Raw genomic sequence first — 15,999 nt, 5'->3', positions numbered from 1 at the left:
CACACACACACACACACACACACACACACACACACACACACACACACACCCCTCCCAAACCTCAACTGCTTAACATAACAGATGTCAGCTTCTCAATCATTCTGTGTCCCATGCAGGTTGTTAGGGAAGCTCTGCTCCTGTACCCACTCAGGGACTCAGGCTGATGGAGGCTTCCTCTTAAGATATGCTCCCACAAAAACCACTCCAGTGGGAAGGGAAGGTGGCAAGTCACACCGTGGCTCTTAAAGTTACATATATCACTCCCACTCACACTGCACTTGTCAGTGTAAGTCATACGGCCACGTGCAATTTGAAGAGGACTGAGAAATGCAATCCTACTATGTTTCCTCGAGTAGGGGCGATATATTGGATGGAATTAGGGACTGGATATAATGGGATACCTGGGATGAACAGCTCTAATGACTACCTGAACACCTCTTTGGGACCCACCCAGATCTCTTGTCTCAACAGTTCCCCTCTAGTCCTTTCTTTCCTTTACCTGGGAATTTATTTTTAAATCTCCAGGAGAAGACCCACTCTCCTTAAACTTTTGGCTCTCTAGTACAGATTTATTGAAAATATTTTTGTCCATGTTACCTTAAAGCCCAAGGATTTTTAAACCTACAATTCAGAAAGAGACTTAAAATTGATGGGCTTTCTGCTCTGCATTTCTTCCCTGTGGCGATGTGTGTAGGCTGTTATCCGCTTGAAAGGGAGGAGGAATGTCAGTTAACATTCTGAAAATATTACTCTATCACAATGCTACTAGATGGTACTAAAATCTTAGAGTTCAGAGGTTGGTGCAAATTTTTCTTTACTTTTTCAGTCAAATCACCTTTCAGCTCATTAAATTCAATCTCAGCTGGAAATTTATGAATCTCTGCTCCTTCTTAATCTCTCTTCCCCTCCAGAAGTTATGTGCACCTTCTGCTCCCCACCTTCCACTGGCATCACTGTCAGGATCCCAGCTCTTAACATTCAGTTCTGAGGGGCAAGGGTAGGCCCTTCAGAGCCTATACATCACTGATGGAGGCTTTAGCAACTTCGAAGTGAAATTTTCTATGGCAGAAAACGAGCATTTCCCATGTTAGTAGTGATGGTCTTCTTCAGAATGTCCTAATCCTATTTTCTAGCAGAATTTTTATCCCTTTCCTCCATATGGCCAAGAGACCCCCTCCCAGGAGGAATGAGGTAACAATAAGCCTGCAGCCTACCACTGTGTCAAAGGACTTGGCATGTCCCAAGAACATGATCAACTGTCCTCCACAGCCACTGTTGGTCTCATCTCTCTAACACTAACACCTTTCTGACCCATGAATTAAGTAACTGAATCGTGGCCACTGTCTAACTCTAATATCTAAGTAGTATTACCTAGCTTAGTAGTTTTAAATATGCCTAGGTCAGTAGTTTTAAAATACAAGGATGCTTTTCAAGATAAAAATATAGTTGAAAAAAGATATACAGATGGCAAACAAGCATATGAAAGATTCTCCATATCATATGTCATCAGGGAAATGAAAATTAAAACAATGAGATATAACTATATACCTACTAGAATGGCCAAAATCCAGAACACTAGACAAGCCCAAATTCTAGTGAAGATGTAGAGCAACAGAACTCTCATTCATTGCTGATGAGAATGGAAAATGGTACAGCCATTTTGGAAGACAGTTTGGTGGTTTCTAACAAAACTAAATATACTCTTCCCATAAGATCCTGCAGTTATGCTTTTTGGTATTTATCCAAAGGAACTGAAAATTCACGTTCACAAAAACCTGCACACAGACGTTTACAGCAGATTATTCATAATTGCCAAAACTTGGAAGCAACCAATATGTCTTCAGTAGGTGGATAGATAAATAAACTGTATTGCATCCAGACAATGGAATATTATTCAGTGCTAAAAAGAAATGAGCTATCAAGACATAGAAAGAGATGGAAGAAACTTAAATGTATATTACTAAGTGAAAGAAGCCAATATAGAAAGGATCTCATGATTTACATCATGTCCAAATGCAGATCTTTGCAACTACTCTTAATCTGGAGATCTATGTACTAAACAATATAGGATAGCTGACCCCTACACACCTAAACATAAAGTGAATACAGTCTTTATATGACATTAACAATGTTCCAGCTCCCAGAGTCCAATTCATTCAAAGTTAAGAATGTTTTTTTTGTCATCATTTGTGCAATAGTACCTAAATAAAATAAACAAGCTGAGCTCCATAAAACTCTTAGTTTCTTTTATACTACTTTTGTTTACATCTGAATTTGTCCTGGTTGTATTATTTGTTGCTATATGACTTAATAGAACTAAGTGTATTTGATAATGTCTGACCATTTTTACTAGAAGGGCAATGGGCTATAAACTAGAGAAGTAGCATTGCCAGTTACCACTTGCTCTGAGGCCCCCAAAACAGAGACTTCCTAGGAAGACTAATAAAGGTCGTGAGAGCCAGTATAGAGGATGCTTTTGGTACTAAGCTACAGAACAAAAACTAAAACTTCAAAAATTGACGTGGATTCTAAATTTCTGGAGAGTAGTTGTGTTTATAAGGACTTCGTTAGACTTCCAAAACTCTGTTTTAACATAAATTTCTTTTAAGAGGAAAGAAAATGTATAGCACAATAGCTCCATGGTATAGTTATGTTTAATAGAAGTGCTGTTTTTTATGTTAGTTGTGGTTTATTTATTCTTTTCATTCACTGTGGTAGCTCTCTGTAAGAATTTTAGACTTATTTCCCAGTTACCCAATGAAGCTTTGTTCATCCTTTGGTTTTTTCCTTATTGCTTCCTAATACATTTTCTAGCAGTGAGAATGGGAAAATCTCTTGGAAAAAGAAGACAAAAGCAAGCAGAACTAATTTATCTTCAATAATTATTGTCAAGGAATTGTATAAGAGAGCCAATAACTTCTGTTAAATTTTCTGGGTCTCAATCTGGAATTATTTTCTTGAAAAGCTGAAATCCACACAAATTTTCCTGAACCCTGGCATTGCAATACTGCATGGTAGAGAAAACAAGCCATTCTTCTGTATCAGTCATTCATTTTCTGATGCATGTCTTAGATTGGAATAAAGTGAGTCTCTTTTGTTCCAGAATTACAAGGAGCTCTGCTAATGAGAATGAAACATTCTAGAGTTACATGAAGAGTTGATGACTTTAGAACACTGACAATTAAGGTAATGGTCCAAAAAAAAAAAACCCCACCAACCTCTGGACTTTAAAAAAAATCTAGGCTAATCAACAAAAATATATCTCAAAACATGTTGAATAAAAAATATATTACAGAGAAAAATATATACCATGTGATATAATTTAATTTTCAAAACACATAAAGCTACATACTATTTGTGAATACATGTATATGGAGATATATATACCAGTTTCAGCAGGGTAGTTGTCTCTGAGGGGAGCACACAGTGGTTCGGAGAAGCATTAAGAAATGGCTTCAACTGAATCTGCAACATTTTATTTGGTGAGTATAATGGACGTTTGCAATATTATTCTTTATACTTCTCTATATGCCTCATGTATTTTATGTTAAAAAATTTACAAAGATTCAGAATGCTTTCCAAATAATCTGTCAACCCTGATATAAGGAGCTGGCACTGGATGCAGACTAGCATAGACCCTAAAAGAAAAGTTCACAAAAAGGAACAAAAGAAGAATGATGGGGGGGAAATGGGTAAGGATGAAGAGAAAGTGAATCCCATTAGCCTCACCCTCTATAGGTTTCATCAATTCCTAAGAGTCTTAGCCCACACGCACCCCAAAATCAGAGCACAAAACAAGAAGACACGTGCAATTATTTAACTTAACTATTTCCTTATTTATTCTCGATTGTCTTACCCTTAATTAGCACTTGATTTGATCAGCAGTTGATCTAATTTGCTTGCCTGGCAAGGTGACCCAGACCTTCAATCCTGAGGCTTCAGAGTCCTCAGGTGCTTTACCTTGGGAGTACTGCTGCTACAATTTTCAATGTGTGATTATCACTGAGTTTAAAGGTATCAAAAGATGACTTGGTGAGTTTCCTGGATTTTAGACCTACTTCTTTCTGTCCTCATTTGTGTAGTGGTAACCCTAGATCCTCACTGGGACATAATGATAAAGCTCATTGAAATTACCAGTAGGGTAATTCCTTTTTTACTGGTTCAATAGCACAAGGATCCCAAAATATTCAAGTGGGAGTCATAGCTTCAGGCTTAATGGATCCACTACTGTATCACTTTGTCAAAGCATTACTTCACCAGCCCTGAGAATGAGGACTTTTAATCTAGCAGATCCTAAGTGCATAGATGAGCAACAAATTCCCCAAGCGAGTCACCGGAAGAGACAGTGAGAGAGCCAATCCTACTTCCACACAGTTCCCAAATCTATGTAGTTTAGCTATTGCATACATAGTAAAAAATATTCAGTGTACAAACTGCATCCTTGAGGACAGGTCCTGTACCTTTTAGGGTGTGATACTCAAGCTGGTTCCTTAACTGAGCTCTTAATAAGCCATTCCATCATCCTATTAGGCAAGTTTTTTCCACATGATGTAGACAAGGCAGTAACAGGGGACCCCATGGGTGGTCATGCAGCCACAGTCATACCTCCTTTATGAGAAAAAGCATCCTGTGGTCTGAGGCAAAGTTATGCAGATAAGATGTTGGTAACTCAGGCATTCAAAGCCCTCAAAGAATAGTGTTGGCAAAGGCATTGCCGATAGAGAAAGCAAACCCATATATGAAATATGGGATGTGGATCGACAATTCCAGGGTTGAATGGGTCTGGTACAATCATCCTTCCCCCAAGTAGATGCCTGGTCTTTCTGAGGGATGATATTAAATCAAGGGCTTAGTGTCGATCTCTGCTGGCAGGAGGGCAGTCAGATACCATCAGCTTTAGTGACAGGCAGCCATTATCACTACTCTGTTCACAGGCCCATTGCCTAAGTACTAGGATAACCAAGGAAAAAGACTGGCTAATATCCACAAGATGAGGCGTCTTATGCAGCTGATATGTGGTGACTCCTCTGAGGTACATGCTAGTAGGACATAAGGCACAAATATTTTCACTGTTTCTGCCCATTCCACATGGGCAGAAAGTCTATCCACATGTCTCTTCCTTAAACTTGTTTCTGGTTGTCTAATCTTGCTCTTACAGTATTCCTGAATAACCAAACTGTTTACCATGGCACAGAAGTCTATGTATAACCATAGCTTAGCACGGTTCTTTATTTATACAGCATGAACATCCAAGTACCTGGCTTGCAGCTCTGCCCACTGGGAAGATTTATTAACTTTTCTTCACGACCACCTGTGAGAAGGTTTAATGCAGTGATGATTCACTCTTGCCTAGTAGTTACATATTGAACTCTGTTGGTTGTTGAAGGAAACCACACAGAAACCATAAATGTTTTTTGAGACAGGTGATGTGGAAATTTGAACCACCTGTTCATGCAATTAATAGTGCCTCCTGACTCTGCTTGAATATTTCTATCACTCAACAGGGATTCTTTTTCACATGGTATACTGGGGAATGCTCTCAGGAAAAGGAGGGTGGTGGTAAAAGATATGTTTAGCTTTTTAACTCCAGTGCATCAGAACATGACCTTATTTGGAAATAAGGTCTTTGTAAATATAGTCAAGTTAAGATGAGACCATTAGGCTCTTATGCAATATGACCCATGTCCTTATAAAACAGGGCAACGAGGACACAGAGACATACAGGCTCACAGAGAGAATGCCATGTGAAGATTAAGGCAGAGATCAGGTGATTCATCAACAAACCAAAAAACACCAAAGATTGCCAGTAAGCCAAGAGAAGCTAGGACAGAGACAAGGAATGAATTCTTCCTCACAACCTTTAGAAGGAGCCAACCCTTCCACCACCTTATCTCAGACTTCTAGCCACCAAAACTGTGAAACAATACATTCTGTTGTTTAAGCCACCCAGCTTGTAATGCTTTGTTATGGCAATCCTAGCAAGTTAATACAGAGCATGAGGGAAATTTGGGGTGTGGTAAAAATATTCCTTCTTTTAATTAGTATGGGGATCCAGTGAGCTAAAAACTCACTGAACTCCATACTTAAAATAGGTTCATTTTGTTGAATATAAATATTATTCTTCAATAAAGTTGATTTTAACAGGTAAAATTAATGGATTAGTTAATATTTCAAAGATATGATGGCTCTTAGTCAATTTTTGCTTTTCAGGCCTGTAGGCTACTTCATGCCAGTTACTACTCTGATGACTAATTAAAATTTAACTCTGTTACTGTAAGAATGTAGGATGACGACTGCATAATGAAGTCAGGGAAGTTTGTCTGGAACTCAGTGATTCACTGGGTGCCTGTTGGTGTTTCCATGTAAAGTAACAATTCAAGCAAAGCAGATACAAAAATACCTCCCTCCATTCCCCATCAGTTCTTCATACACAAACACTGCAAATACACAGAATTCTGGGTAACTACATTTAATTTTTTTAAAAATCTGCAGGAGCCAGATTGCTGTTCATGAAGTTTGGGATGAGGTTTGAGGGAGGTAATAAGAGAAAGCTAGGACAAAGGAGGAACTAGAAAAGACAGTCCTTAATTAAAGGCTGGGGTTTAATATCTATCCAAAGTCAGGAGTTGTAGGGCTTCTTTGAATACAGTAGGAAATGAGATATAGTCTTCTTATATAAAACTGGGAATGCAGATAACACTGTCCTGCCCCTGAACCTGGACCAAAAACATATCTTTCTACCACTCAGATATGATAGCAATTGCTAAATTATTCTTTATAAATTTTGGTACTTATGAATTTCTAAAAAAATGCTGGTGGAATAGTGATTCTAAATTCTAGTTGGAGGGATTAATAAGTTTAGTTTGGGACATATTGAGTTTATGGAGTGCGTGGGACATCTAAATGTCCAGCAAGCTTACCTAGAGCAACTTAAAGAAAAGCGTAGCCTAAAGATATGCATTGGGAGCCATGGAGGAAAGGGCTGGAGCTAGATGATACCACTAAAGAAGAATATGTAAAATTGGAAGGACATTGGGCAAAAGTCAGAAGCCTGGGCTTCACTAACACTTGAAAAATTGGGAGGAGCATAAATAGTCACAGACAGAGGAAGGCAACTGGAAGAAGTACAACACCAAGCCCACAGAGCAGGCAAGCATGCACAAGAGAAGCCTGGAAGCTGCAAATTGGAAAATGTTCACTGGAATTGGCAATTAGATGTTAGTTCATAATGTTCAAAAGCAGTTTTCAAAGAGTGTGGGAGGCTAAAAGCAAATCACAGCAAATTTAGGAGTAAAAGGTAACTAATACAGTTAATATTATAGGAAGAGAGGAGTAAAGACAGAGTAAGAAATTACATGAGATGACAGTTTATACAGTGTCCGGCAGGAAACAGTGTCAAGATAGGTAGTTTAAGAATGGGATACATTTGAGTCTCCTAAAAGATGAGGAAAATGAGCCAGTACAGAAGATAATTTCATGATGTGGGAGAGGGAAATGTTAGTAAATGGAATGTCTGTATGGATGAGGAAGGAGATGGATTTAAGGGAACTGATGAAGAAATAAGCTTGGATAAGAAGAGAGGTCCTTATTTTTAAGAACTGGATGAAAATCTGTCAGATGCATGTAAGTACAAGTAAGCATCTTGGTAGGGAGATGAAAAGTTATCTAAAAGAGAATGTGTATCAAGTCCTTGCAATAATTAGATACTTGAAAGCCATCGATCCCAAAGGAATGCTTTGCATGACAAAAGTCTATTTCTTTGATAAGATAGTCGTATTACCTCAGCCATGCTAAATCCAGTACATTTAGAAAATGATTGTACATAAAAACATATTCACAAAATAAGTCTCATGGGTAAAATTAACTTTGTCACTAAAAAGTCCACATAGGAATATAAAACATGATTTTCTAAGTATATCTTTCCCAAAGGGACCTACTTTGATAGAAGATAAAGTGTTGGATCACAGTGAGTCATGTAGCCTCTATATTACAAAGGTTGCTCTTACAAAATAATATCCTTTCTCTGGTTAAATATATTAGATAAGGGGGATGTTGTCTATGCCAAGAAGCATTGTAGTTGCATGTTAGGGGGTGTATGCATGTGTGGAAGAAAGACAGTGGTTGGAAGAAAGCCCTATCCTACTGTATTTCTATGTTTCTTACTGCTTGGATCACAGCAAAGAGACCCAGCTACAATCTCAGCCACTGCCACAGAAATGGATTCTCCATTAACTCTTCAAAGACCTAACTGAACTCTGTTTCTTGAACTCCTTTTTCTTTAGGTCAGATACCTAGTTACACCCCCTTTGTTAGACCATTCCTCTAATCCCTCCTATAGAGAATGGAGGCTTCCTTATTTGCCCACAAACAGTTAAATATTTTTGCCTATTAATGCAGAAATCATGCAGATTAAACTATATGCCATAAAGGGCAATGAAAAACAAGTTATAATGGTTGTTTCTTTGTATTGGCAAATAGCATTTTTAGTTAGTAAAAACATGTTTCCTGACCCCCGCCTTTACCTAGTATGTGACAATTTGACAAGTAGTGTCAGTAAATCAGGCAGTTTACTGACCTGATTACAATGTTGAGGCCATCAATTATACTGTTATGTCTTTTACTCAGATGGATTGTATCAACATATCATGGGGAAAAGTGTTAGCAGCTAATGTAAAATAAATGTGTTGGCAGGTTAAATATTTGGTTCTTCAGTGAAACGCCCTCTCCTGTTGTTATGATGGTCTGTAACAATCAACAATTTAGTTGGGGATTTTGGGAAGCTCTCGTAACCTAACAAGAATGATACATTGCTGTAGGTCTGGAGTTTTCTCTTTTTCTCTTTTTTTTTTTTTACATCTTTATTGGAGTATAATTGTTTTACAATGGTGTGTTAGTTTCTGCTTTATAACAAAGTGAATCAGCTATACATATACATATATCCCCATATCTCTTCCCTCTTGCGTCTCCCTCCTACCCTCCCTATCCCACCCCTCTAGGTGGTCACAAAGCACCGAGCTGATCTCCCTGTGCTATGCAGCTGCTTCCCACTAGCTATGTGTTTTACATTTGGTAGTGTATATATGTCCATGCCACTCTCTCACTTCCTCCCAGGTTACCCTTCCCCCTCTCCTTGTCCTCACAATTTCATACCACTTTCTGTACCTCCATACATCCCAAAGTAGGAGTTAATTCATCCTGGACAGTTTCCTATAACCCCCTGTTTTGAAGGAATCACGTATGAAGCAAGTCTCCTGTCCAAGAGTTAATGCCTTACTGCCCCACTTGCCACGGAGGGCTGTGAGTCTGAGATATGGTGCCCAGACCAAAAGGGATTATATGAGCAGACATTCTTCAGAAATAATGACTTATGAGTGCCTGTCTCATTTCCCTTTCCCTGGTGATATCCCCACAAAGACCAGTTAGAAAGGATTCAACAACTTGCAGGAAACAGAATTTGAGTTCTGAAACATCCAAAGATGAGTGAATGCCCCTTTTTTCTTCTCTGGAGCATTTCTAATTACAATTTTCTTACCACAGCCTAGATGATGAGTGAGATGAACTCTAAAAATAGTATCTTCTGAGCTACTTCTCTGTCTTGTGAGGTCCCCAAAGCAAAGCTACCGAATGATTTGCAGCTTATTGTAACCAGAATCTTCACAGATGTGGAACTATTGTTTTTTTTTTTAAATACTGGAAGGTGCCAGATGGATGATGTTTATGGCTGGGGTCTTGATTTGGGATCACGGTAAGAAGGAGGCTAAAGTGGTGGTGAGTCCGTCAGCCTCTGCCTTCCATAAAAGCATTGGAAAGCAGTTTTCTCAGTTTGAGCTGAGCAATATCTGCATTCTATGTTATATGGCCACCTTCCTGGGGGCCAAACAGACTTACCAGTTGAGATAATTAGGGCAGATCCAACATCTCTGCCTCCGGGGCAGCGAAGCCTCCAATGTTTTATCCAAAACTTAGAAGGAAGTCACCAGTTCTATCGTGCTTCCTACATATCATCATTTATAAAATTGAACCATTTTATTATCCTATTTCCTGGCCTATTATTTATGGGGTATTTATTTCAGAAATAAAATATGGGGGCATCAAAGGAGAGGAGAAGGATCTTGTTTCCTTCCCTGTCCTAACTATCAATTTAAGTCTTGGCTTTACCATTCCTGAAACAAATGAGTGTGATATTTACATCCATGTTCACTGTTCATTCTTTCTACCACTCTCAGGAACTAGCAAACTGTTAATCGCCTGGTAAGTTCCAAACAAGAATGACACGAAACAGAATTTCTAGAAAGTGAGGGAATGTTCTAGCAGTTTCTGGTGAGGTGGCTAATTATTTTTTAGGGATGGTTTTAAGAATAGACCTGCTACTAACAACATTAAGACTGGATGGGACATCATCTTCAACTAGAAGAAAACAGTACTGGTGAAACTTTTAATTAATTAAGAAATCTCCTCACATCAAGACAGTTAAAGAAAAAACTAATATTCTCCTACTGATAGAAATGCAACTTCTCCCTCTTGCACAAGAGGGAGGAGATATGGGGATATATGTATATGTATAGCTGATTCACTTTGTTATAAAGCAGAAGCTAACACACCATTGTAAAGCAATTATACTCCAATAAAGATGTTAAAAAAAAAGAAAGAAATGCAACTCCTCAGAGCATATGAATGTTTCCTATAGAACATCTTGTACTAGCTTAGCAAGGCTATATATAGCTTTACACTCTGCTGGGTGTGCTGAGCTGTCTTTGGTCACTGCGGATAGGGTACCTTCTCCCCTCTCCTCACCCCACTAGTTTAAAAACAAACAAAGAAAGTAAACAAACCAAAACAATGCTTTCCTCACCTACTTTACTGGTGATTAAATTTTCCTTCATAGGACATCAACATTTCATTTCCCATTTAAAAAGATACCCAATCCAATACCTTTGCAAGGTAGACATCAGGACCTTACCTGAGATCTGGTTTTCATAGGCCAGGAGACATAAGGGTAACTGTTTTGGAAGGATGGATGCCAGACTGTGGTGAAAATGAGAAAGAAACAGGAAGTTAAAGAATATTTAAGACAGAGTTTGGGCATCCCTCAAAGTAACCCAGGGCCAGATTTCACACTGAGAGTGGCTTGTTAGAGAAATTCTTGGAGCCTAGGCACTGTGGTCAAACACACTTTGGTTGAAATCCCATCTTTGTTGTACTGATCTATACAACTTTAGGCAAATCTTCTAATGTCTCTAAACCTCATTTTCCTCTTCTATAGAGCACATGTCAGCTACCTGGCCATTAATGGGTATTTCAGTAAATGATACCCACCATAGATACATCACTGTGTCAGAGATGCATAGAGACCCAGAGAAATATTCAGGTGAGAGACATTGACTATTCATTAGAAAATAGCATAGAATCTCATACTGAGTGAAGTAAGACAGAGAAAGACAAGTATATGATGTTTCTTATATGAGGAATCTAAAAAAAAAGCTACCAATGAACTTATCTACAAAATAGAATTACAGTTGTAGAAAATAAACTTACGGTTACTGGAGTGGGAAGCAGAAAGAGGGATAAATTGGAAGACTGGGATTGACACATACACACTACTATATATAGAATAGGTAACTAATAAGGACCTAGTGTATAGCACAGGGAACTCTACTCAATACTCTGTAATGGCCTATATGGGAAAATAATCTAAAAAAGAGTGGATATATGTATTTGTATAACAGATTCACTTTGCTGTATACCTGAAAATAACTCAACATTATAAATCAGTTATACCCCAATAAAAAATTTAAAAAAAGAAAAAAAATGAATTATACATAGAAACAGAGATTTTTTTCCCCTAAGAATCCTTAAAAACTTTTTGAACAGTTATTAAAATATTAAACTGGTTAAAATATTCTCTGACAGTGATTATGTGAAGAAGATGGTTCGTTCAGGCAACCCTGTGCAGAGGTATAAAACAGGGTATTTTGCTTCTGGACAGCTTAATCAAGATTATCTTAACCATCCCCTCAGCCTGATTAAACAGGGCTTCTTCCTGACTCTAGGTCCCTGACTTCCCTTTTCTTAGAGCATTTATTTTAGAAAACTTGTCATTGTAAATCCTTTCTCTGCCCCCTTTGAATTGTATGTAAATCTTCTCCCAGACTCTTGTCAGTTTTACAACCCAGGAAATGCTTTTCTCAAGGACCTAGGAATCATTTTGAAAAGTAAACACTGAAGGATAAAGTGTCCCACTCTCCCAGTTTCTGTGGAGGGTAGGTTGAACTTCCATGGGTGCCAATTAGCAAACACAGGTTGACTAATCACAGGAAAAAAAATGTGCAAACTCAGGAACAACTAAATGCGCTCACAAACCCTGGTGATCAACCTGCTCTCTCACATCATCCAGTACTTTTCCACTAGCTCACCCTCAGGGTTTAAAACCCTCTGCCGTTTGTTCCAGTGAGGCTGAGGATCCAGACTTGCTCTGGGCTCTCTACCTCATTGCTGGGAATAGTATCAGAATAAAATCAACTTCTGTCTGCTCATCTTATCCTGTGCCCATTTTTTTTTTTTTTTTTTTTTTTTTTTCCTGTAATAAGCTCCACTCTGGTTTTGGAGCCTCCCTCTTGGCCATGAGTGTTCCTGTCAACATCTACTCTGGTACAGTTTCGAAAACCTTCAAGGGGTAATGAATTGCAGGCTGATGAAACTTGCAATGGAAGGGAATTCCATCTACACTTGGAGCCCTTTAAGGTACAAGAATGTCTATCCCCTAATATCTTCCTCTTGTGAGTCTACCTCCTGCTGGCCTCCAGGGGTGAATTGGCGTAGCAAAGTGTAGTGGTAATGGTCTCATATTTGTTCCTAGTATGCATGGCCTTTTGCAATGTGACTTTGCCACCTCTCCTGTCAAGAGATGCAGTCTTCTTCTCCAACTCTTGAATCTGAGTATGGCCTTATGCCTTGCTTCAGTTAATTGGACACTAGCCAATATGCCAGAAGCAGAATCTTCAAAAGTGTGCAGTGGGGCTTGCCCTTTCTTGCATGCTATGGGACCCATACCGCCTCCAAATAATGAGAAGCCATGGGAAGAGATCCCAGCCATCACAGCTTCTCCGGCTGAGTTCCCAAGCATCTTAGTGAGGCCATTCTAGTGTGATCTATTACATCCCAAAACATCTAGCCAGCCTACAGAATCATGATACATATCTGAGTTGCACTTTTTAAAAAATATAGTAAAAGCTGGTAACATTAGGATGTTACATTTACTAAGAAAGCATGAATGAGTTCCCAACCATGAGAAATGATGAGAAGTTAGCTGGAGAAGGAGGGGTATCCAAGAAAACATTCCCTCATATGGTGAGCTTCAAACCTGAAATGTTAGCTGGAATTTAAAAGAAATTTTTTTAAGTTAATTCAGAATCTCATAGAAAATCAATCTCTCTGTAAGACTAAAAATATCTCAGCTTTGAACACTTTTTTCATTCTTATTAGACTTGAGAGCATGCCCATTGATCTAGCAAGAGCAATTTGCTAATAATTAGGCTGGCAAGGCAGGCTTGAGATTATTACCAAAAGGGTGGGTGAGAGGCCCCTTTAGTTCATAAAAGTCACAGGCCTAGAGAGAGAAAAGATGAAGAAACAGCAGCAACCAAAAATGCCTCTGTTCCCTAAAATTCAGGTGAGATTAAACTCTATCACAGAAAAAAGTCATCCCATGCAGTGTTCAATGCCGTCTGCAGAGAAGAAATGGTCTTTAAGTTCCCCTCCCAAGAGGTCCTACAAACTCTTACATTCCTTTCACACTACACTTACCTCTCCTCCTCCTCTTCCTTTTTTTTTCTTCTTCTTCTTCTCCTTCTCCTTCTTCACTTCCATGAATATAAACAATATGCACTTGTCCATATCTCCCATTAGACCTGAAGTTCATTGAGTGCAGGGTCTGTGCTTAATTCATGTTTTTATCTCCTTCAATACAAGGTACAGAGAAGGTGCTCAATAAATGTGTGCTACATAAATGAATGGAAGAGGACAAGTTCTATGTAATACAGGGAGTAATATCCAGATAACTCTGTTCCTGTTCCTAAGGCCTGAACAGGGAGCTTGGCAAACAGCGGCCACCTTTCTTCGTATGAATTAAAGTTTATATTACAGAAAGCTGCGATAATGCATGAAAATGTGTCATATTTTTTCGTGAGGGCACCTGAAATTCCTCCAGAAATCATGACATGATACATCTATAATAAGTCTGTTTGAATGAATTCCTTTGAGTAAATTCCAGATAGTATTTGCTATTTGTATCCCTTCTTTCCGTTTGGGAGAACAAAAGCCTCAGCAGGGGACAGACTTCATGATGTTCCAAGACAAAACTTTCTGAGAGAGCACATGCCTAACAAGCTACAACCCGAGGTAAATATTTTTTGGAAGCTCAAACTAATTAAAAACAGTATTGTTTGCTTTCAATTGGTTAATAGGGTGAGATTATTTTTACTGTTTCAGTTTGCTTATACCCCAAAAAAGAAAAAAAAAAACTATCCTTTTCCTTATAAAATATTTATTGTTTTATATTTTAAAAGAAAGAACCAAATCAACACTGTTTTGAAAGGCACATTAAAAATGTAAGCACAAAGCACAGGGCACATTTCACAGAATATAGGAACAGCTACAATTTTTTTTCATCTACCAGAAGAAATCAAATGAAGCCAGTTTGCCTCTGGGGTTTTAAACATCATTACAATTCATCTTAATAATGAAGTTAAAATTAACTAAAAAAATACCAAATGGGAAAAAAAAATCACTTACTGGGTTTATTCATGGGAAAATGGATAAAAATAATATCCTTTGGGTATGGTTAAGAAAAAAATCAAAATAACCAGTATATAGGTGAACCATGAGTGAACCACACCTTAGGCATTTTGTGTTTATGGAAATATAAACTAATGCATAATACACGCACTTTATACCCGTATGTAAACATATGTTCAGAATACACACATATACACCCAACAAAAAATAAATGCAACCAAGAGATCTTTAAATTATATTCAAAAATACTACACTCAAGATGATCTACTTACCATGGAATTCTGTTTCTGATATCGCATATAACTAACCACAGGAACTCAGTTCTGCTTCATGTAAGCTTCCCAGTTGTCATTGTGGAATCTTTCTGTTGAGGACTGAAAAGACAGATGAAAAGGTCAAAAAGGTGCATCTCCACTCCAAAAGGCCCTCAAATGTCTCCATGAGCACTCCTGCTTTGACTTCCATCCTCCCCCTCTGAGAGAAAGAACAAAACAGTTGCTTGCTCCTTGGAAATGGATAGGGGATTTGTTTTTTAACCAACTAAATCCTTTCCAGAAAACTAAAGCTGTCACATTGAGGATATAATGATGGTAACAATAATGAATTACAGAGCCAGGTTACACACTAGAAGATGCAGTGTTCGCTTGGCTATCAGATGGGAACTCGGTTTACTGATTCATATTCTGTGGTACAGTTCAGAATTCAATCATTTCTCTTCAAACTAGCAAATTACAATATTTTGGTTTTCATTGAAAAAAAAAAAAAACCTGTAAGTTTCCTGAGGAGGTATGCAAAGTTAACAAATTACAGGAATGAACCTATTGACTTTTTGTGTATGACTTGCTTTTTTTTTTTTTTTTTTTGGTTGTTTGCTGTTATTGTTGAAAGTGGGAGAGATAATTGACTTAATATTTCTTAATATTAAGCTTAGTATTTCTTCAGTGTTTTGGAAAAACCAAACATAAAGAGCAAAGTATATTAGGAAAGAGAGAAAGCCCAAAGTGTCATGGAGTTTTTGCCTTTTCAAGTAAACGATTCCAGAAAGGTTGAGGATGAAATCAAGACTCTTTGTTCCTAACACAGAGGGATCATTCTCTGTCTCTCTCTCTCTCTCTCAATAACCATCACCTCTAATTAATCTGAGTTTTCACCCTGTCATTCTGATTCCTTTAAATATTTAGTCTTTTTTTCATACTACAAATGCAG

General features: G+C 38.1%; 1 long non-coding RNA gene across 4 annotated transcripts in view; it reads right to left on the bottom strand.

The window, feature by feature from the left end:
- The window catches only part of LOC114893122, a 132,879-nt gene that overhangs the window by 36,597 nt on the left and 80,283 nt on the right, over positions 1-15,999 (bottom strand). For all 4 annotated transcript variants that reach the window (XR_003792834.1, XR_003792831.1, XR_003792833.1 and 1 more), the window contains 3 exons: positions 15,066-15,167; positions 13,804-13,956; positions 10,961-11,025 (listed from right to left, as the gene is read on the bottom strand). This is a non-coding gene — a long non-coding RNA (uncharacterized LOC114893122). The remainder of the gene's footprint in view (positions 1-10,960; positions 11,026-13,803; positions 13,957-15,065; positions 15,168-15,999) is intronic.

Source organism: Monodon monoceros, unplaced genomic scaffold (genome assembly GCF_005190385.1).
Source record: "Monodon monoceros isolate NGI ecotype Baffin Bay Population unplaced genomic scaffold, NGI_Narwhal_1 Super_Scaffold_12, whole genome shotgun sequence".
Taxonomy (NCBI): domain Eukaryota; kingdom Metazoa; phylum Chordata; class Mammalia; order Artiodactyla; family Monodontidae; genus Monodon; species Monodon monoceros.
The sequence above is the reverse complement of the archived record's forward strand: the minus strand, read 5'-3'. Positions and strand labels throughout refer to the sequence as shown.